This window comes from Myxine glutinosa, chromosome 3 (assembly GCF_964187855.1).
Source record: "Myxine glutinosa chromosome 3, kmMyxGlut1.1, whole genome shotgun sequence".
NCBI classification, from domain to species: Eukaryota; Metazoa; Chordata; class Myxini; order Myxiniformes; family Myxinidae; genus Myxine; species Myxine glutinosa.
This window is the reverse complement of record NC_136263.1, coordinates 74,915,819-74,941,313: the sequence shown is the minus strand read 5'-3', so window position 1 is coordinate 74,941,313 and position 25,495 is coordinate 74,915,819. Positions and strand designations below refer to the sequence as shown.

The window sequence follows — 25,495 nt, the reverse complement described above, 5'->3', positions numbered from 1 at the left end:
GAAAATCATCTTTTCTAATCATGCATGTAGCAGGTTTAGGACCTTACTAGGTACCCAAGCAGTATGGGTGCTGTTGAATCATCCAAAGGGACAGAACATGGTACGAATGCTACACATTCGTACAGATCCAAAGGGCCAATTTTAGGGCGGTTTATATGATCTAAAATGACAGTTTTGGGGGCGAAGTTACCATTACTTCTGCAGGCTTCATTATTAGGTATAACATGTTTGTGGTATAGGGCAATGAAAGAAATCATATCTGATTTTCCTATAAACCGGATACAGCAGACTAACTGGAGGGCCGTGTGTTCAAACCCAGGCCCGGCATGAAGCAAGTTTTGTTTTTCATCCTGGTTGAAAAATTGAGGTTTTCCCTACTGAACCATGTTTACTGAATTCTGAATTCACAATTGTGTCACCCGATGCAAGGGCGTTAGATGACGGGTAGAATTGCCTTCGTCCAAACGTCGTAAAATAAATACCAATTCAGAAATTAATATAAACTTACAAATATTCTTATTTGTGTTTTTTTTCTCTTTTCAGGTGCTGTTCCTGGTATCATTCTTCATATCGTTATCACGCGTGGTCCTGCCATTATCAAACTCCATCGCACCTCATCAAAAAGAGAAAAGTCACCAAAATCCATAGCAAATTTCACATCATCTTTGTCCTAAACAAAAGGTTTAAAGAAAAACGAAAAGTTACGAAAAAAACCGACTTTAAATAAAGTCTGATTTTGTTGATTTACTGCACAAATTACATTTTAAGCACACATCGATATAAATATCTTCCAATTTTTTTGTAAATTCGGAAGTTTATCATGGGTAAACCAAAAGGCAAAAGCACTGCGCAAAGAAGAGAAGAGTCTAAGTTAAGAATGAGAAAATCGCGTGAGAATGAAACACCAGAGAAGAGAAAACTGAGGCAGAACACAGATCAAGAGAAACATACAGAATCAAGGGAAAATGAAACAACAGAGAAGAGAGTTAAAAGACAGAGAACAGTGAAAAGTTCAATGCTGTGGTGATAGTCAGCAGAGCTTTTCCGATACTCATTCGTATCTTATAATGGCAAATCACAATCTTATATCGCAAAAAAATCTCACATTCGTGAGAATGAAACACCAGAGAAGAGAAAACTGAGGCAGAACACAGATCAAGAGAAACATACAGAATCAAGGGAAAACGAAACAACAGAAAAGACAAAACTGAGGCAGAACACAGATCAAGAGAAACATACAGAATCAAGGGAAAACGAAACAACAGAGAAGAGAAAACTGAGGCAGAACACAGATCAAGAGAAACATACAGAATCAAGGGAAAACGAAACAACAGAGAAGAGAGTTAAAAGACAGAGAACAGTGAAAAGTTCAATGCAACACATTCGTGAGAATGAAACACCAGAGAAGAGAAAACTGAGGCAGAACACAGATCAAGAGAAACATACAGAATCAAGGGAAAACGAAACACCAGAGAATAGAAAACAGAGACAGGAAAATGTGAAAAAATCAATGAGAATCATTAGAGAAGTGAAGATTAACATAATCCCAGAAAATGAAACAGTGATTTCAGAGTTTTTGAAAAATGTTAAGGATTCTGCAAATTATATATGTTGTTCATGTCACCGTTTAATGTACAGAATGACAGTTATACACTTGAATGAAGATAGATACAAGAAGTGTTCCAGCAGTTTGTTCAATGATGTACTTTCATATAGATTAAAGTCGCATGATGGCCAAGAGTGGATATGTAGAACATGTGATTTGACTCTGAAGACAGGAAAAATGCCTGCACAATCAAAGGCTAATAACTTGTCGCTACAACAACAGCCACGTGAACTGAAAGACCTAAATGCGCTGGAACTAAGATTGATATCGCAAAGAATCCCATTCATGAAAATGGTTGGTTTACCAAGAGGAAAACAACATGGTATACATGGTCCTGCAGTTAACGTGCCATCAAAATTAGATGTTGTTTGTAAACTGTTCCCACGATTGCCATCTGAATCACAGATAGTGCCCATGAAGTTGAAACGGAGTCTGAAACATTCCTCTCATTATATGTATGATTATGTACATGCTGATAGAGTTTTGAATGCTTTGCGCAGGTTAAAGTTAGACAACCCTCATTACACAAATATTGAAATCAATGAAAACTGGGCCTGTGATGCTGCACATGATGACGTTGAGCTTTGGCAAGCAATTAGCTGTGATGATCCTAGCTTGAAGAAACGAAAACAAAGTTCGTGTGAAACACAATCAACACCTGGCTCTACTGACCATAGTTCAGAAAGTGTAGCACAGGGCTGTTCAGAAGAAAAACAACCAACATTTGTGATTGATGTATCAATGTCAGATCTGCCACAACATTGTCAGACAGACTATGCAAAGTTGAATGTCTTAGCTAGGAAAAACAGGATGAATATTGTTGACGTTCCACGTGATGGCAATTGTATGTTCTATTCTGTTTGTTACCACCTTGACAGGCTCGGAGTGACTACATGTAACCCAGTTTTGTTGCGTGAACAAGTTGCTGATTTCATGACCACAAATGCTGAGAATTATCGTGACTTTATATCAGCCAGGATAGCAACAGAAAATTTGTCTAATGCTGATACTGAGCAACCAACGGAACATGATAGAGCTATCAGGGAAATACAGGATATCGAAACACAAAGAGAGTTGCAATGGATAAGGTACATTGATGAAGTTCAATATGGAAATCAATGGGGAGACCATGTAACACTACAGGCACTGGCAGATATGTTTTCATTCACTGTTTATGTTCATGCAACGTCAAGCTCTACCATGCACACTGTATGTTCCAGATATCACAGTGATAAGGAATTTCATCTTGGATTGATTGGTCAATCTCACTATGTTGTGTTTGAGCCATACTCTGTATGCGATGGTACAAGTGTATCCTTGTCAAATGACGAAGTGCTTAAAAAACATGTTAATATGTCTGACACGAGTAGAGTGGCATCATCTTTGGAGACTGCAACGTGTGATGGAAAGACAACTGTGACTAAGGAAAACACAGAAAGTGATGACTCTGATGAGGAACTAGTTGCTGAAGATGAGCATGCTTTTGAAGAAGCTTCTAAAGTTTGCGGCTTGCCATATGAAACCAGCATGATGAATGAAAATCCAGAATTAGTAAACAAATTGATAAGTGTTGCACCAGGAGATAACGAGAAGCCAATGCCACTTCTGAGTGATCCTAATTTTGAGGAATTGTCACATCCAGATAAATATCCAGATGGATCAAATGCACTGACAACTGATCGACCAATTCATTTAACTCCACGAAAATGCTTCAACCAAAGACTACTTGATGTAGATGGACGATTTGCGAAATCAATTGAATATCTCCTTAGTGCACAATATGCGACTGAAAGCAAACAAGTTCAGAGTGATATCAATCACTTCATGTTTCGTAGAGCTAGTGGCAAACACTTTCGTGGCAAAAGACTCACAGCTGGTATGGTGAAAAGTGTTGAACACATGAGTAGACTTATACAATCTGACCATGCATATAGAATCCTGAAGAATGTTAGAGGGACACAGGCCTACTTTCAAACTGTATTTTATGATGTACTCGCCATGGTTCGACAAGTAGGTAATCCTACATGGTTTTTCACAGTATCTGCTGCCGACATGCAATGGCCTGATGTAATTCAAACAATAGCTCGACAGTATGGTACAATACTGAGTGACGATGATGTGAAAATTATGTCATTTGCAGATAGATCAATGTGGTTGAGATCAAACCCTGTCACTGCTGCACGCCAGTTTCAATACAGATTAGAGCTTTTGTTCAGAGATGTACTGAAATCGAATGCTCATCCGCTAGGTGAGATTGTTGACTATGTGATCCGTATAGAATTTCAAGCTCGTGGATCTCCTCATGCTCACACATTACTTTGGGTAAAAAATGCACCAAAATTAGATGTTGCATCTGATGAAGCTGTTGCATCTTTCATGGACAAACATGTATCTTGTGCTCTGCCAGATGATGATCCTATGCTACACACATTAGTTGAAAGGTTGCAAGTCCATAGTCACTCGTCTTACTGTAGAAAAAAGGGTTGTTGTCGATTCAAATACCCAAAACCACCGAGTTCAAGAACTATCATTGCCAGAGAACCAGATGAACAAAATTCAAAACTGGTCAAGGAAAGTGCCAAGTGTGTTCTCAGCAAAGTGAAAGAGGTATTGTCCGATGAAAGTACCCCAAAGAATGTTAGTATGAAAAAACTGTTGGATATGGCGAATGTACCAGAAGAACTTTATGCAAATGCGTTGCCAGTTTCTGAGAAAGGCAAACATATACTGCTGAGGAGAAACCCTTCTGAAGTTAATGTTAATCCATACAATCCTACTGTATTGAAAGCATGGCAAGCAAACATTGATATCCAGTTCATTGTTGATGCATATGCATGTGTTATGTATGTAGCTGCTTACATGACCAAGAATGAAAAAGGTGTAGGAGAGCTATTGAAACAAGTGTGCAAAGAATACAAAGATCAGGACATCAAAACAATGTTGAGACGTGTGGGATCAGTATTCTTGAACCATCGTGAAGTAAGTGCACAAGAAGCTGTGTATCGAATTTTGTCAATGCCAATGAAGAAATTCAGTAGACAGGTGTTGTTTGTCAATACTGATGCAAAAACAGAACGATCAGCTGTGCTGAAACCACAAAAAGAGCTTGATGATCTGGATGATGGAGATGAGGATATATTCCAAAGTAACATCATCATAAGATATGCTTCAAGGCCTAACATATTGGAAAACCTGTGCCTTGCTGATTTTGCTGCCAATTATACGGTTAGTCATTGTGACAGAGGTGAAGAGATAGATGACAGTGTTCCTGTGGTATTAGAAATGGATCAAGAACAGGCAGGATTAGCTGACAGAGATAGACTCCCGAAGTACATCAAGTTGAAAGATGGCAAAGGAACAATGCATAAACGTCGATGTGAAGCAGTAATTCGATTTAGAAAGTTTAGTTTTGAAAAAGACTCCAGTAACTTCTATCGAGCAAAACTGATGCTATATTTACCATGGAGAAATGAGGATGTTGATCTGACTGCAGGCTTTCCTGATTATGCTTCTCATTATTTTGCCGTTGCCGATGCCATATGTGAAAATGAGGCAAAATTCACACAAAATTTGGAACTAATCGATCAAGCTATGCATGATCATGCAGAATATGGACCACCGGAACACGCATGGGCAAACATTGCACCCGGTGCTGAGCATAACAATTTGCAAGATATAAATGAAGACTGATGTGGAGAGGGATATTGACCAGGAAGATCTTGATGCAAATGCCAACATGATTGAATGGCCAAAATGTATCCAGACATCAGAACTTGTAGCACGTTATCAAGCTGAAGCTGACCGAGAGCTTATGTCACCCTCAGAATATCGAAAAATGATTCGTAGACTCAATGTGAAACAGGCAGAGATCGTTTTTTATCACAGACAGTGGTGCAAAGCTGTCGTAATAGCAATGAAACAGGGTAAAACTGTAAAACCATACAGACTTTTCTTGAGTGGTCCTGGTGGTGTTGGAAAAAGTCATGTGATAAAACTGATACATTCAGACACTAGAAAGTTGTTAGCACTGTCAGGTGGGATAAAACCAACAGATGTCACGGTGTTGTTGACTGCTCCTACAGGAGTTGCTGCATTTAATATTGGAGGAATGACCATTCACTCAGCGCTGCTTCTCCGAACAACTAAGTATGGGAAAGAAGGTGACCATCTGTCATTTGAGAAACTGAATTCTCTACGATCCAAGCTGGAACATCTGCACTTGGTTATCATTGATGAAATTTCCATGGTTGGATCAGATATGTTGTTGAACATCCACAAGCGTCTAGAGGAAATTAAAGGAGTTACTGGAGATTCAATATATTTTGGTAATGTGTGTATTCTTGCAGTTGGAGATTTGTATCAACTTCCTCCAGTGAGACAATCACAAATATATCAATCTGTACGTGATCCAGTCGAAAGGTTGAATGGTTGTCTCTGGAAAGAAGAGTTCAAAATACATGAGTTGGATGAAGTTATGCGTCAGAAAGATGACTGTGCATTTGCAGAATTGCTTTGCCGTGTTAGAGTTGGGAAATGTACAAATAGAGATCTGGATGTATTGAAATCTAGAGAAATCAGTTTAGATGATCCAAATTACCCACACAATGTACTCCACGTATTTGCATTCAACTGTGATGTTGATGACAGGAATATGGCAAAATTGGAGAAACTTGCACCAAGTCCTAAACAGCGTATTTACATTCATGCATCAGATGACAAAACGGACAGCACAGGACAACTAAATTTGGAAAGAATACCAACTTCACAGAAACGTTCTGAAACTGCTGGTCTTCATACGACTCTCATTTTGGCAATTGGTGCACGAGTGATGCTCACATATAATGTGGATACTGGAGATGGACTTGTTAATGGTGTAATTGGAACTGTTGAAAGTATCATAGAAAATACAAACAAAGGAGTTGCTATAGTTCTTGTGAAATTTGACAACGAAAATGTAGGTACAAGTGCTATTTCTGGAAGTCAGTGGAAAGACCGATATCCCAATGCAGTTCCAATCAAAAGACACGAAGCGAAATTTGAAAAAGGAAACAGGAAGGCAGCGCAAATCTCCAGAAGACAATTCCCGCTTACACTGGCTTGGGCAGTAACAATTCATAAGTGTCAGGGTCTCACAGTGGATGAAATTGTTGTCAGCATGAAGGGTGCAAAACGATTTGGAAAAGGACAAGCATATGTGGCATTCAGTCAAGTGAAGACTCTGCTTGGTTTGCATATACTTGACTTTGATTCAGTTGGAATAAAAGCTAATGATAAATTGGAACATGAAATTAATGAAATGCGTGTTAATACATTATCAATGGAAGAGTTAAATCTTTTGACCTTGCACAAACCTGACTGGATAACAGTGGGTCACTTAAATATCCATTATTTCCTGGAGAAATTAGCAGACCTGATGAGTCATAGAGAAAATCAAATTTTAGCTGAAACAGATGTTATGTGTTTCACTGAAACCTATCTGACAGATGATCATAATGTTGATGAATTTGCTGAGAAATATGGATATACAGTTTTCAGACAAAATATTCCAAGCATGCATGATCATGGTAATTTGCACGGAGTGATGATATGTGCTCTGACTGATCTGCAACCTAAAGAACTAGAACTGATATCTGTGAAAGGATTGGAGTCAAAAGCGATAGTTTTAGAAACGCAGAAATCACGTTTTGTTGTTACTGTAGTTTATAGGAAACCATCATTCCCAATGAAAACCTTCTTGCTACAACTAAGTAGTCTTCTTGATTTGATGCCATTACATGTGCCAACAATCATACTTGGTGACTTCAATGATGATTTGACAAACCAAAGACAAACAGAGTTGACAAAGCTCATGCAATGCTATGGATTCAAACAATGTATTAACCAGGCAACAACAGATAGAGGTACAATGATAGATCACATATATTTCAATAAAAATGAACCGGAACAAGTTCACATGGACGTGCATGATACGTACTATTCTGATCATGACATGACTTTTGTCACCACAGAGTGTACATGAATGGTTCATGAGACATAATTGATGTCGTTGTAAGTTGTTATAGCAGATATTCTCCGCAAGCATGACATATATGACAGCATACTATGATTTCAAACAGTACATTACATATCTTAGCCCAGACAGAGCTACATTATCAAATATTTACCTGATTGTAATTAACATCAGTAATTAAATATTGATACATGTGAACTTCCTCCAGTGAGACAGTCACAAGTCTATCAACCTGTATGTGATCCAATAAAGGTTGAATGGTTGTCTCTGGAAAGATGAGTTCAAAATACATGAACAGCAACACTTCAAATTGGATACACTTCTTCATCAGAAGCTATATCAAATTCTCTAGAACTGCTAAACCCAATGGTGTCAATCATGACCAGTGAATGATCTCGTCATCTGAATCTTGTAACACCAATGACCTCTGGTGTGATACTATACTGTATGTGACTTGATTAGTGTTGTACAATGTTGACTACCCTTTGTTAAAATACCTGAAAATGAGTTTGTGATTTTACATCATTTGTGATTTTATATCATGTGATTTACATTTTACACGTCCAGCATGGTGATTTTAGTTCGGTGGGAATCAGAATATGGTTTTGACATACACTCAATATCTTGGTTCACATTTCTGGTACAGAGTAGTATGTTGTGCACATGTGTTCTGAGCATCTGTATTAAAGATAGTATCTCATCTTGCATATAATGCACTTGTGTGATCTTACTCTTCACAACCTTTGATTTTCTCCTCAGTGCTAGTGGACACAGCCTTCATAACATTCAATCGACTCAGTTGAAAGTTCAATGACATTCTAGAATGGCTGAAACTGGTCAGAAAGTATCTCTAGTATTGTTCTTTGTCAGGTCGATCTTGATTCCTGGATGTGACTTGTTTTTAGTTAAATACCAAAATGAGTGGTGTTTGGATCAACGATTACAAAGAAATTACGACTGATGAAGCTGAGAACATCTGTTATATTGCAGACAGAGTTAAATGCAATTATGACGTCATAAGGGAGGCACCTATGACGTCATCATTAACATATTTTATTCCCCATGGAGAGTTCTTTACAATGAGCCATGTCTCAATTTTTTCTATTCAGCACTTTTGGAGATATCGAGGTGCAAGGTTTTTTGGTTTTTCCAAGATGGCGGCTGAACCGCGTGACCGATGACGTCATCATGAACATATTTTATTCCCCATGGAGAGTTCTTTACAAGGAGCCATGTCTCAATTTTTTCTATTCAGCACTTTTGGAGATATGGAGGTGCAAAGTTTTTCGGATTTTCCAAGCTGGCGGCAGAACCACTTGACCGATGACGTCATCATTAACATGTTTTATTCCCCATGGAGAGTTCTTTACAATGAGCCATGTCTCAATTTTATCTGTTCAGCACTTTTGGAGATACAGTGGAACAAAGTTTTGCCGTTTTTCCAAGATGGCGGCCGACCAGGTGACATATGACGTCATCATTAACATATTTTATTCCCCATGGAGAGTTCTTTACAATGAGCCATGTCTCAATTTTTTCATTTCAGCACTTTCGGAGATGTTGAGGTGCAAAGTTTTCGGTTTTTCCAAGATGGCGGCCGAACCACGTGACCGATGACGTCATCATTAACATATTTTATTCCACATGGAGAGTTCTTGACAATGAGCCATGTCTCAATTTTTTCTATTCAGCACTTTCGGAGATGTGGAGGTGCAACGCTTTTCAGTTTTTCCAAGATGGCGGCTGAACCACGTGACCGATGACGTCATCATGAACATAATTTATTCCCCATGGAGAGTTCTTTACAATGAGCCATGTCTCAACTTTGTCTATTCAGCACTTTCAGAGATATGGAGGTGCAAAGTTTTTCGGTTTTTCCAAGATGGCGGCCGAACCACGTGACCTATGACGTCATCATTAACATATTTTATTCCACATGGAGTGTTCTTTACAATGAGCCATGTCTCAATTTTTTCTGTTCAGCACTTTTGGAGATATAGTGGCGCAACGTTTTTTGGTTTTTCCAAGATGGCGGCCGAACCACGTGACTTATGACGTCATCATTAACATATTTTATTCCCCATGGAGAGTTCTTTACAATGAGCCATGTCTCAATTTTTTCTGTTCAGCACTTTTGGAGATATAGTGGTGCAACGTTTTGCCGTTTTTCCAAGATGGCGGCCGACCACGTGACATATGACGTCATCATTAACATATTTTATTCCCCATGGAGAGTTCTTTACAATGAGCCATGTCTCAATTTTTTCTATTCAGCACTGTTGGAGATATAGTGGTGCAAAATTTTGCCGTTTTTCCAAGATGGCGGCCGACCACGTGACATATGACATCATTAACATATTTTATTCCCCATGGAGAGTTCTTTACAATGAGCCATGTCTCAATTTTTTCTGTTCAGCACTTTTGGAGATTTCGTGGTGCAAAGTTTTGCCGTTTTTACAAGATGGCGGCCGACCACGTGACTGATGACGTCATCATTAACATATTTTATTCCCCATGTGGAGTTCTTTACAATGAGCCATGTCTCAATTTTTTCTGTTCAGCACTTTTGGCGATATAGTGGTGCAACGTTTTTCGGTTTTCCCAAGATGGCGGCCGAACCACGTGACTGATGACGTCATCATTAACATATTTTATTCCCCATGGAGAGTTCTTTACAATGAGCCATGTCTCAATTTTTTCTGTTCAGGACTTTCGGAAATATGGAGGTGCAAAAATTTTCGGTTTTTCCAAGATGGCGGCCGAACCACATGACTGATGACGTCATCATTAACATGTTTTATTCCCCATGGAGAGTTCTTTACAATGAGCCATGTCTCAATTTTTTCTGTTCAGGACTTTTGGAGATATGGAGGTGCAAAATTTTTCGCTTTTTCCAAGATGGCGGCCGAACCACGTGACCGATGACGTCATCATTAACATATTTTATTCCCCATGGAGAGTTCTTTACAATGAGCCATGTCTCAATTTTTTCTGTTCAGCACTTTGAGATATCGAGGTGCAAAATTTTTCGGTTTTTCCAAGATGGCGGCCGAACCACGTGACCGATGACGTCATCATTTGGGCACAGTATATTAGAGGGCAAGACAAATACGTGTGCAAAGTTTGGTGATTCTACGTGCAACGGTGTAGACGTAGTGCAGCAAACAGACAAACAGACAGACAGACAAACAGACAAACGAACAGATCAACATACTTGCCGGAATCTTTTCCGGCAAGTAATGAAAAATCGGTCAGAGACCGAGGACTTGCCGGAATGTACTTTTTTATCGGCCATTTAGGACAAATATGGCGGCCGAACCACGTGACCGATGACGTCATCATTAACATATTTTATTCCCCATGGAGGGTTCTTTACAAAGAGCCATGTCTCAATTTTTTCTATTCAGCACTTTCGGAGAAACAGAGGTGCTAAGTTTTTCGGTTTTTCCAAGATGGCGGCCGAACCACGTGACCTATGACGTCATCATTAACATATTTTATTCCCCATGGAGAGTTCTTTACAATGAGCCATGTCTCAATTTTTTCCATTCTGCACTTTTGGAGATATAGTGGTGCAAATTTTTCCCGTTTTTCCAAGATGGCGGCCGAACCACGTGACCTATGACGTCATCATTAACATATTTTATTCCCCATAGAGAGTTCTTTACAATGAGCCACATCTCAATTGTTTCTATTCAGCACTTTCGGAGATAGAGGTGCTAAGTTTTTCGGTTTTTCCAAGATGGCGGCCGAACCACGTGACCTATAATGTCATCATTAACATATTTTATTCCCCATGGAGAGTTATTTACAATGAGCCATGTCTCAATTTTATCTATTCAGCACTTTCGGAGATATGGAGGTGCAAAGTTTTTCGGATTTTCCAAGATGGCGGCCGAACCACGTGACCTATGACGTCATCATTAACATATTTTATTCCGCATGTAGAGTTCTTTTCAATGAGCCATGTCTCCATTTTTTCTATTCAGCACTTTTGAAGATATGGAGGTGCTAGGTTTTTCGGTTTTTCCAAGATGGCGGCCGACCACGTGACTGATGACGTCATCATTAACATATTTTATTCCCCATGGAGTTCTTTACAATGAGCCATGTCTCAATTTTTTCTGTTCAGCACTTTTGGAGATATAGTGGTGCAAAGTTTTGCCGTTTTTCCAAGATGGTGGCCGACCACGTGACATATGACATCATCATTAACATATTTTATTCCCCATGGAGAGTTCTTTACAATGAGCCATGTCTCAATTTTTTCTGTTCAGAACTTTTGGAGATATAGTGGCGCAACATTTTGCCGTTTTTCCAAGATGGCGGCCGACCACGTGACATATGACGTCATCATTAACATATTTTATTCCCCATGGAGAGTTCTTTACAATGAGCCATGTCTCAATTTTTTCTGTTCAGTACTTTCGGAGATATAGAGGTGCAAAGTTTTTCGGTTTTTCCAAGATGGCGGCCGAACCACGTCACCGATGACGTCATCAATTGGGCACAGTCTATTCCAGGGCAAGACCAATATGTGTGCAAAGTTTGGCGATTCTACGTCCAACGGTGTAGACACAGTGCTGCAGACAGACAGACAAACAGACAGACAAACAAACGAACAGATCAACATACTTGCCGGAATCTTTTCCGGCAAGTAACAAACAAACGAACAGATCAACATACTTGCCGGAATCCTTTCCGGCAAGTAACAAACGAACAGATCAACATACTTGCCGGAAATTTTTTTCCGGCAAGTAATGAAAAATCGGTCAGAGACCGAGGACTTGCCGGAATTTACTTTATCGGCCATTTAGGACAAATATGGCGGCCGAACCACATGGCCGATGACGTCATCATTAACATATTTTATTCCCCATGGAGAGTTCTTTGCAATGAGCCATGTCTCAATTTTTTCTGTACAGCACTTTCGGAGATATCGAGGTGCAAAGTTTTTCCAAGATGGCGGCCGAACCACGTGACCGATGACGTCATCATTAACATATTTTATTCCCCATGGAGTTCTTTCCAATGAGCCATGTCTCAATTTTTTCTATTCAGCACTTTCGGAGATATGGAGGTCCAAAGTTTTTCGTTTTTCCAAGATGGCGGTCGAACCACGTGACCGATGACGTCATCAATTGGGCACAGTCTATTCCAGGTCAAGACAAATACGTGTGCAAAGTTTGGCGATTCTACATGCAACGGTGTGGACATAGTGCTGCAAACAGACAGACAAACAGACAGACAGATGAAAAATCGGTCAGAGACCGATGACTTGCCGGGATTTACTTTTTTATCGGCCATTTAGGACAAATATGGCTGCCGAACCACGTGACCGACGACGTCATCATTAACATATTTTATTCCCCATGGAGAGTTCTTTACAATGAGCCATGTCTCAATTTTTTCTATTCAGCACTTTTCGAGATAGAGGTGCTAAGTTTTTCGGTTTTTCCAAGATGGCGGCCGAACCACCTGACCGATGACGTCATCATTAACTTATGTTATTCCCCATGGAGAGTTCTTTACAATGAGCCATGTCTCAATTTTTTCTGTTCAGCACTTTTGGAGATATAGTGGTGCAAATTTTTGCCGTTTTTCCAAGATGGCGGCCGAACCACGTGACTGATGACGTCATTAACATATTTTATTCCCCATGGGGAGTTCTTTAGAATGAGCCATGTCTCAATTTTTTCTATTCAGCATTTTTGGAGATACAGAGGTGCTAAGTTTTTCGGTTTTTCCAAGATGGCGGCCGAACCACGTGACCTATGACGTCATTATTAACATATTTTATTTCCCATGGAGAGTTCTTTACAATGAGGCATGTGTCAATTTTTTCTATTCAGCACTTTTGGAGATACAGAGGTGCTAAGTTTTTCGGTTTTTCCAAGATGGCGGCCGAATCACGTGAATGATGACGTCATCATTAACATATTTTATTCCCCATGGTGAGTTCTTCACAATGAGCCATGTCTCAATTTTTCTGTTCAGCACTTTTGGAAATATGGAACTGCTAAATTTTTCAGTTTTTCCAAGATGGCGGCCGAACCACGTGACCTATGACGTCATCATTAACATTTTTATTCCCCATGGAGAGTTCTTTACAATGAGCCATGTCTCAATTTTTTCTATTCAGTACTTTAGGAGATATGGAGGTGCAAATTTTTTGGTATTTCCAAGATGGCGGCCGAACCACGTGACCTATGACATCATTAATATTTTTATTCCCCATGGAGAGTTCTTTACAATGAGCCATGTCTCAATTTTTTCTGTTCAGCACTTTCGGAGATATAGAGGTGCAAAGTTTTTCCAAGATGGCGGCCGAACCACGTGACCCATGACGTCATCAATTGGGCACAGTCTATTCCCGGGCAAGACCAATATGTGTGCAAAGTTTGGCGATTCTACGTGCAACGGTGCAGACGCAGTGCTGCAGACGCAGTGCTGCAAACAGACAGACAGACAAATGAAAAATCGGTCAGAGACCGAGGACTTGCCGGAATGTACTTTTTTATCGGCCATTTAGGACAAATATGGTGGCCGAAACACGTGATAGATGACGTCATCAGTAACTTATTTTATTCCCCATGGAGAGTTCTTTTCAATGAGCCATGTCTCAATTTTTTATATTCAGCACTTTCAGAGATATGGAGGTGCAATTTTTTTCCAAGATGGCGGCCGAACCACGTGACATATGACGTCATCATTAACATATTTTATTCCCCATGGAGAGTTCTTTCCAATGAGCCATGTCTCAATTTTTTCTGTTCAGCACTTTTGGAGATATAGTGGTGCAAAGTTTTGCCGTTTTTCCAAGATGGCGGCCGACCACGTGACATATGACGTCATCATTAACATATTTTATTCCCCATGGAGAGTTCTTTACAATGAGCCATGTCTCAATTTTTTCTATTCAGCACTTTCGGAGATATGGAGGTGCAAAGTTTTTCGGATTTTCCAAGATGGCGGCCGAATCACGTGAACGATGACGTCATCATTAACATATTTTATTCCCCATGGTGAGTTCTTTACAATGAGCCATGTCTCAATTTTTTCTGTTCAGGACTTTCGGAGATATGGAGGTGCAAAAATTTTCGTTTTTTCCAAGATGGCGGCCGAACCACGTGACCGATGACGTCATCATTAACATATTTTATTCCCCATGGAGAGTTCTTTACAATGAGCCATGTCTCAATTTTTTCTGTTCAGCACTTTGAGATATCGAGGTGCAAAATTTTTCGGTTTTTCCAAGATGGCGGCCGAACCACGTGACCGATGACGTCATCATTTGGGCACAGTATATTAGAGGGCAAGACAAATACGTGTGCAAAGTTTGGTGATTCTACGTGCAACGGTGTAGACGTAGTGCTGCAAACAGACAAACAGACAAACAGACAAACAGACAAACAGACAAATGAAAAATCGGTCAGAGACCGAGGACTTGCCGGAATGTACTTTTTTATCGGCCATTTAGGACAAATATGGCGGCCGAACCACGTGACCGATGACGTCATCATTAACATATTTTATTCCCCATGGAGAGTTCTTTACAATGAGCCATGCCTCAATTTTTGCTGTTCAGCACTTTTGGAGATATAGTGGCGTAACGTTTTGCCGTTTTTCCAAGATGGCGACCGAACCACGTGACTGATGATGTCATCATTTACATATTTTATTCCCCCTGGAGAGTTCTTCACAATGAGCCATGTCTCAATTTTTTCTGTTCAGCACTTTGAGATATCGAGGTGCAAAGTTTTGCCGTTTTTCCGAGATGGCGGCCGACCACGTGACTGATGACGTCATCATTAACATATTTTATTCCCCATGGAGAGTTCTTTACAATGAGCCATGTCTCAATTTTGTCTGTTCAGCACTTTTGGAGATATAGTGGTGCAAAGTTTTGCCGTTTTTCCAAGATGGCGACCGAACCACGTGACTGATGACGTCATCATTTACATATTTTATTCCCCATGGAAAGTTCTTTACAATGAGCCATGTCTCAATTTTTTCTGTTCAGTACTTTCGGAGATATAGAGGTGCAAGTTTTTCGGTTTTTCCAAGATGGCGGCCGAACCACGTGACTGATGACGTCATCATTAACATATTTTATTCCCCATGGAGAGTTCTTTACAATGAGCCATGTCTCAATTTTTTCTGTTCAGGACTTTCGGAGATATGGAGGTGCAAAAATTTTCGTTTTTCCCAAGATGGCGGCCGAACCACGTGACCGATGACGTCATCATTAACATATTTTATTCCCCATGGAGAGTTCTTTACAATGAGCCATGTCTCAATTTTTTCTGTTCAGCACTGAGATATCGAGGTGCAAAATTTTTCGGTTTTTCCAAGATGGCGGCCGAACCACGTGACCGATGACGTCATCATTTGGGCACAGTATATTAGAGGGCAAGACAAATACGTGTGCAAAGTTTGGTGATTCTACGTGCAACGGTGTAGACGTAGTGCTGCAAACAGACAAACAGACAGACAAACAGATGAAAAATCGGTCAGAGACCGAGGACTTGCCGGAATTTACTTTTTTATCGGCCATTTAGGACAAATATGGCGGCTGAACCACGTGACCAATGACGTCATCATTAACATATTTTATTCCCCATGGAGAGTTCTTTACAATGAGCCATGTCTCAATTTTTTCTGTTCAGCACTTTCGGAGATATGGACGTGCAAAGTTTTTCGGTTTTTCCAAGATGGCGGCCGAACCACCTGACCGATGACGTCATCATTAACATATTTTATTCCCCATGGAGAGTTCTTTACAATGAGCCATGTCTCAATTTTTTCTGTTCAGCACTTTCGGAGATATCGAGTTGCAAACTTTTTCCAAGATGGCGGCCGAACCACGTGACCAATGACGTCATCACTAACATTTTATTCCCCATGGAGAGTTCTTTACAATGAGCTCAATTTTTTCTGTTCAGCACTTTTGGAGATATAGTGGTGCAAAATTTTGCCATTTTCCAAGATGGCGGCCGAACCACGTGACTGATGACGTCATCATTAACATATTTTATTCCCCATGGAGAGTTCTTTACAATGAGCCATGTCTCAATTTTTTCTATTCAGGACTTTTGAGATGTGGAGGTGCAGAGTTTTTCGGTTTTTCAAAGATGGCGGCCGAACCACGTGACCGATGACATCATCATTAACATATTTTATTCCCCATGGAGAGTTCTTTACAATGAGCCATGTCTCAATTTTTTCTATTCAGCACTTTCGGAGATATGGAGGTGCTAAGTTTTTCGGTTTTTCCAAGATGGCGGCCGACCACGTGACTGATTACGTCATCATTAACATATTTTATTCCCCATGGAGAGTTCTTTACAATGAGCCATGTCTCAATTTTTTCTGTTCAGCACTTTTGGAGATATAGTGGTGCAAATTTTTGCCGTTTTTCCAAGATGGCGGCCGACCACGTGACATATGACGTCATCATTAACATATTTTATTCCCCATGGAGAGTTCTTTACAATGAGCCATGTCTCAATTTTTTCTGTACAGTACTTTCGGAGATATAGAGGTGCAAAGTTTTTCGGTTTTTCCAAGATGGCGGCCGAACCACGTCACCGATGACGTCATCATTGAGGCACAGTATATTAGAGGGCAAGACCATTATGTGTGCAAAGTTTGGCGATTCTCCGTGCAACGGTGTAGACGCAGTGCTGCAAACAGACAAACAGACAGACAAACAGACAAACAGACAAACAGACAAATGAAAAATCGGTCAGAGACCGAGGACTTGCCGGAATGTACTCTTTTATCGGCCATTTAAGACAAATATGGCGTCCGAACCACGTGATAGATGACGTCATCATTAACATATATTATTCCCCATGGAGAGTTCTTCACAAAGAGCCATGTCTCAACTTTTTCTATTCAGCACTTTTGGAGATATGGAGGTGCTACGTTTTTCGGTTTTTCCAAGATGGCAGCCGAACCACGTGACCTATGATGTCATCATTAACATATTTTATTCCCCATGGAGAGTTCTTTACAATGAGCCATGTCTCAATTTTTTCTATTCAGCACTTTCAGAGATATGGAGGTGCACAATTTTTCGGTTTTTCCAAGATGGCGGCCGAACCACGTGACATATGACGTCATCATTAACATATTTTATTCCCCATTGAGAGTTCTTTACAATGAGCCATGTCTCAATTTTTTCCATTCTGCACTTTTGGAGATATAGTGGTGCAAAGTTTTCCCATTTTTCCAAGATGGCGGCCGAACCACGTGACCGATGGCGTCATCATTAACATATTTTATTCCCCATGGAGAGTTCTTTACAATGAGCCATGTCTCAATTTTTTCTGTTCAGCACTTTTGGAGATTTTGTGGTGCAAAGTTTTGCCGTTTTTCCAAGATGGCGGCCGACCACGTGACTGATGACGTCATCATTAACATATTTTATTCCCCATGGAGAGTTCTTTACAATGAGCCATGTCTCAATTATTCTGTTCAGCACTTTTGGAGATATAGTGGTGCAAAGTTTTGCCGTTTTTCCAAGATGGCGGCCGACCACGTGACATATGACGTCATCATTAACATATTTTATTCCCCATGGAGAGTTCTTTCCAATGAGCCATGTCTCAATTTTTTCTGTTCAGCACTTTTGGAGATATAGTGGCGCAACGATTTGCCGTTTTTCCAAGATGGCGACCGAACCACGTGACTGATGACGTCATCATTTACATATTTTATTCCCCATGGAGAGTTCTTTACAATGAGCCATGTCTCAATTTTTTCTGTTCAGCACTTTTGGAGATATAGTGGTGCAAATTTTTGCCGTTTTTCCAAGATGGCGGCCGACCACGTGACATATGACGTCATCATTAACATATTTTATTCCCCATGGAGAGTTCTTTACAATGAGCCATGTCTCAATTTTTTCTGTTCAGTACTTTCGGAGATATAGAGGTGCAAATTTATTCGGTTTATCCAAGATGGCGGCCGAACCACGTCACTGATGACGTCATCATTGAGGCACAGTATATTAGAGGGCAAGACCATTATGTGTGCAAAGTTTGGCGATTCTCCGTGCAACGGTGTAGACGCAGTGCTGCAAACAGACAAACAGACAGACAAACAGACAGACAAACAGACAGACAGACAAATGAAAAATCGGTCAGAGACCGAGGACTTGCCGGAATGTACTCTTTTATCGGCCATTTAAGACAAATATGGCGTCCGAACCACGTGATAGATGACGTCATCATTAACATATATTATTCCCCATGGAGAGTTCTTCACAAAGAGCCATGTCTCAACTTTTTCTGTTCAGCACTTTTGGAGATTTTGTGGTGCAAAGTTTTCCCATTTTTCCAAGATGGCGGCCGAACCACGTGACCGATGGCGTCATCATTAACATATTTTATTCCCCATGGAGAGTTCTTTACAATGAGCCATGTCTCAATTTTTTCTGTTCAGCACTTTTGGAGATTTTGTGGTGCAAAGTTTTGCCGTTTTTCCAAGATGGCGGCCGACCACGTGACTGATGACGTCATCATTAACATATTTTATTCCCCATGGAGAGTTCTTTACAATGAGCCATGTCTCAATTATTTCTGTTCAGCACTTTTGGAGATATAGTGGTGCAAAGTTTTGCCGTTTTTCCAAGATGGCGGCCGACCACGTGACATATGACGTCATCATTAACATATTTTATTCCCCATGGAGAGTTCTTTCCAATGAGCCATGTCTCAATTTTTTCTGTTCAGCACTTTTGGAGATATAGTGGCGCAACGATTTGCCGTTTTTCCAAGATGGCGACCGAACCACGTGACTGATGACGTCATCATTTACATATTTTATTCCCCATGGAGAGTTCTTTACAATGAGCCATGTCTCAATTTTTTCTGTTCAGTACTTTCGGAGATATAGAGGTGCAAATTTATTCGGTTTTTCCAAGATGGCGGCCGAACCACGTCACCGATGACGTCATCATTGGGGCACAGTATATTAGAGGGCAAGACCATTATGTGTGCAAAGTTTGGCGATTCTCCGTGCAACGGTGTAGACGCAGTGCTGCAAACAGACAAACAGACAGACAAACAGACAGACAAACAGACAAACAGACAAATGAAAAATCGGTCAGAGACCGAGGACTTGCCGGAATGTACTTTTTTATCGGCCATTTAGAACAAATATGGCGGCTGAACCACGTGATAGATGACGTCATCATTAACATATTTTATTCCCCATGGAGAGTTCTTTACAATGAGCCATGTCTCAATTTTTTCCATTCTGCACTTTTGGAGATAGAGTGGTGCAAAGTTTTGCCGTTTTTCCAAGATGGCGGCCGACCACGTGACATATGGCGTCATCATTAACATATTTTATTCCCCATGGAGAGTTCTTTACAATGAGCCATGTCTCAATTTTTTCTGTTCAGCACTTTTGGAGATATCGTGGTGCAAAGTTTTGCCGTTTTTCCAAGATGGCGGCCGAACCACGTGACCGATGAAGTCATCATTAACATATTTTATTCCCCATGGAGAGTTCTTTACAATGAGCCATGTCTCAATTTTTTCTATTCAGCACTTTCAGAGATATGGAGGTGCATTTTTTTTGGTTTTTCCAAGATGGCGGCCGAACCACGTGACATATGACGTCATCATTAACATATTTTATTCCCCATGGAGAGTTCTTTACAATGAGCCATGTCTCAATTTTTTCTGTTCAGCACTTTTGGAGATATAGTGGTGCAAAATTTTGCCATTTTTCCAAGATGGCGGCCGACCACGTGACATATGACGTCATCATTAACATATTTTATTCCCCATGGAGAGTTCTTTACAATGAGCCATGTCTCAATTTTTTCTGTTCAGCACTTTTGGAGATATCGTGGTACAAAGTTTTGCCGTTTTTCCAAGATGGCGGCCGACCACGTGACTGATGACGTCATCATTAACATATTTTATTCCCCATGGAGAGTTCTTTACAATGAGCCATGTCTCAATTTTTTCTATTCAGTACTTTCAGAGATATGGAGGTGCAAATTTTTGCCGTTTTTCCAAGATGGCGGCCGAACCACGTGACCTATGACGTCAACATTAACATATTTTATTCCCCATGGAGAGTTCTTTACAATGAGCCATGTGTCAATTTTTTCTATTCAGTACTTTCGGAGATATAGAGGTGCAAAGTTTTTCGGCTTTTCCAAGATGGCGGCCGAACCACGTCACTGATGACGTCATCATTGAGGCACAGTATATTAGAGGGCAAGACCATTATGTGTGCAAAGTTTGGCGATTCTCCGTGCAACGGTGTAGACGCAGTGCTGCAAACAGACAAACAGACAGACAAACAGACAGACAAACAGACAGACAGACAAACAAACGAACAGATCAACATACTTGCCGGAAAATTTTTCCGGCAAGTAATGAAAAATCGGTCAGAGACCGAGGACTTGCCGGAATGTACTCTTTTATCGGCCATTTAAGACAAATATGGCGTCCGAACCACGTGATAGATGACGTCATCATTAACATATATTATTCCCCATGGAGAGTTCTTCACAAAGAGCCATGTCTCAACTTTTTCTATTCAGCACTTTTGGAGATATGGAGGTGCTACGTTTTTCGGTTTTTCCAAGATGGCAGCCGAACCACGTGACCTATGATGTCATCATTAACATATTTTATTCCCCATGGAGAGTTCTTTACAATGAGCCATGTCTCAATTTTTTCTATTCAGCACTTTCAGAGATATGGAGGTGCACAATTTTTCGGTTTTTCCAAGATGGCGGCCGAACCACGTGACATATGACGTCATCATTAACATATTTTATTCCCCATTGAGAGTTCTTTACAATGAGCCATGTCTCAATTTTTTCCATTCTGCACTTTTGGAGATATAGTGGTGCAAAGTTTTCCCATTTTTCCAAGATGGCGGCCGAACCACGTGACCGATGGCGTCATCATTAACATATTTTATTCCCCATGGAGAGTTCTTTACAATGAGCCATGTCTCAATTTTTTCTGTTCAGCACTTTTGGAGATTTTGTGGTGCAAAGTTTTGCCGTTTTTCCAAGATGGCGGCCGACCACGTGACTGATGACGTCATCATTAACATATTTTATTCCCCATGGAGAGTTCTTTACAATGAGCCATGTCTCAATTATTCTGTTCAGCACTTTTGGAGATATAGTGGTGCAAAGTTTTGCCGTTTTTCCAAGATGGCGGCCGACCACGTGACATATGACGTCATCATTAACATATTTTATTCCCCATGGAGAGTTCTTTCCAATGAGCCATGTCTCAATTTTTTCTGTTCAGCACTTTTGGAGATATAGTGGCGCAACGATTTGCCGTTTTTCCAAGATGGCGACCGAACCACGTGACTGATGACGTCATCATTTACATATTTTATTCCCCATGGAGAGTTCTTTACAATGAGCCATGTCTCAATTTTTTCTGTTCAGTACTTTCGGAGATATAGAGGTGCAAATTTATTCGGTTTATCCAAGATGGCGGCCGAACCACGTCACTGATGACGTCATCATTGAGGCACAGTATATTAGAGGGCAAGACCATTATGTGTGCAAAGTTTGGCGATTCTCCGTGCAACGGTGTAGACGCAGTGCTGCAAACAGACAAACAGACAGACAAACAGACAGACAAACAGACAGACAGACAAATGAAAAATCGGTCAGAGACCGAGGACTTGCCGGAATGTACTCTTTTATCGGCCATTTAAGACAAATATGGCGTCCGAACCACGTGATAGATGACGTCATCATTAACATATATTATTCCCCATGGAGAGTTCTTCACAAAGAGCCATGTCTCAACTTTTTCTGTTCAGCACTTTTGGAGATTTTGTGGTGCAAAGTTTTCCCATTTTTCCAAGATGGCGGCCGAACCACGTGACCGATGGCGTCATCATTAACATATTTTATTCCCCATGGAGAGTTCTTTACAATGAGCCATGTCTCAATTTTTTCTGTTCAGCACTTTTGGAGATTTTGTGGTGCAAAGTTTTGCCGTTTTTCCAAGATGGCGGCCGACCACGTGACTGATGACGTCATCATTAACATATTTTATTCCCCATGGAGAGTTCTTTACAATGAGCCATGTCTCAATTATTTCTGTTCAGCACTTTTGGAGATATAGTGGTGCAAAGTTTTGCCGTTTTTCCAAGATGGCGGCCGACCACGTGACATATGACGTCATCATTAACATATTTTATTCCCCATGGAGAGTTCTTTCCAATGAGCCATGTCTCAATTTTTTCTGTTCAGCACTTTTGGAGATATAGTGGCGCAACGATTTGCCGTTTTTCCAAGATGGCGACCGAACCACGTGACTGATGACGTCATCATTTACATATTTTATTCCCCATGGAGAGTTCTTTACAATGAGCCATGTCTCAATTTTTTCTGTTCAGTACTTTCGGAGATATAGAGGTGCAAATTTATTCGGTTTTTCCAAGATGGCGGCCGAACCACGTCACCGATGACGTCATCATTGGGGCACAGTATATTAGAGGGCAAGACCATTATGTGTGCAAAGTTTGGCGATTCTCCGTGCAACGGTGTAGACGCAGTGCTGCAAACAGACAAACAGACAGACAAACAGACAGACAAACAGACAAACAGACAAATGAAAAATCGGTCAGAGACCGAGGACTTGCCGGAATGTACTTTTTTATCGGCCATTTAGAACAAATATGGCGGCTGAACCACGTGATAGATGACGTCATCATTAACATATTTTATTCCCCATGGAGAGTTCTTTACAATGAGCCATGTCTCAATTTTTTCCATTCTGCACTTTTGGAGATAGAGTGGTGCAAAGTTTTGCCGTTTTTCCAAGATGGCGGCCGACCACGTGACATATGGCGTCATCATTAACATATTTTATTCCCCATGGAGAGTTCTTTACAATGAGCCATGTCTCAATTTTTTCTGTTCAGCACTTTTGGAGATATCGTGGTGCAAAGTTTTGCCGTTTTTCCAAGATGGCGGCCGAACCACGTGACCGATGAAGTCATCATTAACATATTTTATTCCCCATGGAGAGTTCTTTACAATGAGCCATGTCTCAATTTTTTCTATTCAGCACTTTCAGAGATATGGAGGTGCATTTTTTTTGGTTTTTCCAAGATGGCGGCCGAACCACGTGACATATGACGTCATCATTAACATATTTTATTCCCCATGGAGAGTTCTTTACAATGAGCCATGTCTCAATTTTTTCTGTTCAGCACTTTTGGAGATATAGTGGTGCAAAATTTTGCCATTTTTCCAAGATGGCGGCCGACCACGTGACATATGACGTCATCATTAACATATTTTATTCCCCATGGAGAGTTCTTTACAATGAGCCATGTCTCAATTTTTTCTGTTCAGCACTTTTGGAGATATCGTGGTACAAAGTTTTGCCGTTTTTCCAAGATGGCGGCCGACCACGTGACTGATGACGTCATCATTAACATATTTTATTCCCCATGGAGAGTTCTTTACAATGAGCCATGTCTCAATTTTTTCTATTCAGTACTTTCAGAGATATGGAGGTGCAAATTTTTGCCGTTTTTCCAAGATGGCGGCCGAACCACGTGACCTATGACGTCAACATTAACATATTTTATTCCCCATGGAGAGTTCTTTACAATGAGCCATGTGTCAATTTTTTCTATTCAGTACTTTCGGAGATATAGAGGTGCAAAGTTTTTCGGCTTTTCCAAGATGGCGGCCGAACCACGTCACTGATGACGTCATCATTGAGGCACAGTATATTAGAGGGCAAGACCATTATGTGTGCAAAGTTTGGCGATTCTCCGTGCAACGGTGTAGACGCAGTGCTGCAAACAGACAAACAGACAGACAAACAGACAGACAAACAGACAGACAGACAAACAAACGAACAGATCAACATACTTGCCGGAAAATTTTTCCGGCAAGTAATGAAAAATCGGTCAGAGACCGAGGACTTGCCGGAATGTACTCTTTTATCGGCCATTTAAGACAAATATGGCGTCCGAACCACGTGATAGATGACGTCATCATTAACATATATTATTCCCCATGGAGAGTTCTTCACAAAGAGCCATGTCTCAACTTTTTCTATTCAGCACTTTTGGAGATATGGAGGTGCTACGTTTTTCGGTTTTTCCAAGATGGCAGCCGAACCACGTGACCTATGATGTCATCATTAACATATTTTATTCCCCATGGAGAGTTCTTTACAATGAGCCATGTCTCAATTTTTTCTATTCAGCACTTTCAGAGATATGGAGGTGCACAATTTTTCGGTTTTTCCAAGATGGCGGCCGAACCACGTGACATATGACGTCATCATTAACATATTTTATTCCCCATTGAGAGTTCTTTACAATGAGCCATGTCTCAATTTTTTCCATTCTGCACTTTTGGAGATATAGTGGTGCAAAGTTTTCCCATTTTTCCAAGATGGCGGCCGAACCACGTGACCGATGGCGTCATCATTAACATATTTTATTCCCCATGGAGAGTTCTTTACAATGAGCCATGTCTCAATTTTTTCTGTTCAGCACTTTTGGAGATTTTGTGGTGCAAAGTTTTGCCGTTTTTCCAAGATGGCGGCCGACCACGTGACATATGACGTCATCATTAACATATTTTATTCCCCATGGAGAGTTCTTTACAATGAGCCATGTCTCAATTTTTTCTGTTCAGCACTTTTGGAGATATCGTGGTACAAAGTTTTGCCGTTTTTCCAAGATGGCGGCCGACCACGTGACATATGACGTCATCATTAACATATTTTATTCCCCATGGAGAGTTCTTTCCAATGAGCCATGTCTCAATTTTTTCTGTTCAGCACTTTTGGAGATATAGTGGCGCAACGATTTGCCGTTTTTCCAAGATGGCGACC

The 25,495-nt window shown here is 40.6% G+C and overlaps 1 protein-coding gene across 1 annotated transcript in view; it reads right to left on the bottom strand.

Annotated features, from left to right (window-relative positions):
* The window catches only part of LOC144891205 (5'-AMP-activated protein kinase catalytic subunit alpha-1-like), a 114,781-nt gene that overhangs the window by 63,069 nt on the left and 26,217 nt on the right, over window positions 1-25,495 (bottom strand). The window lies entirely within an intron of this gene.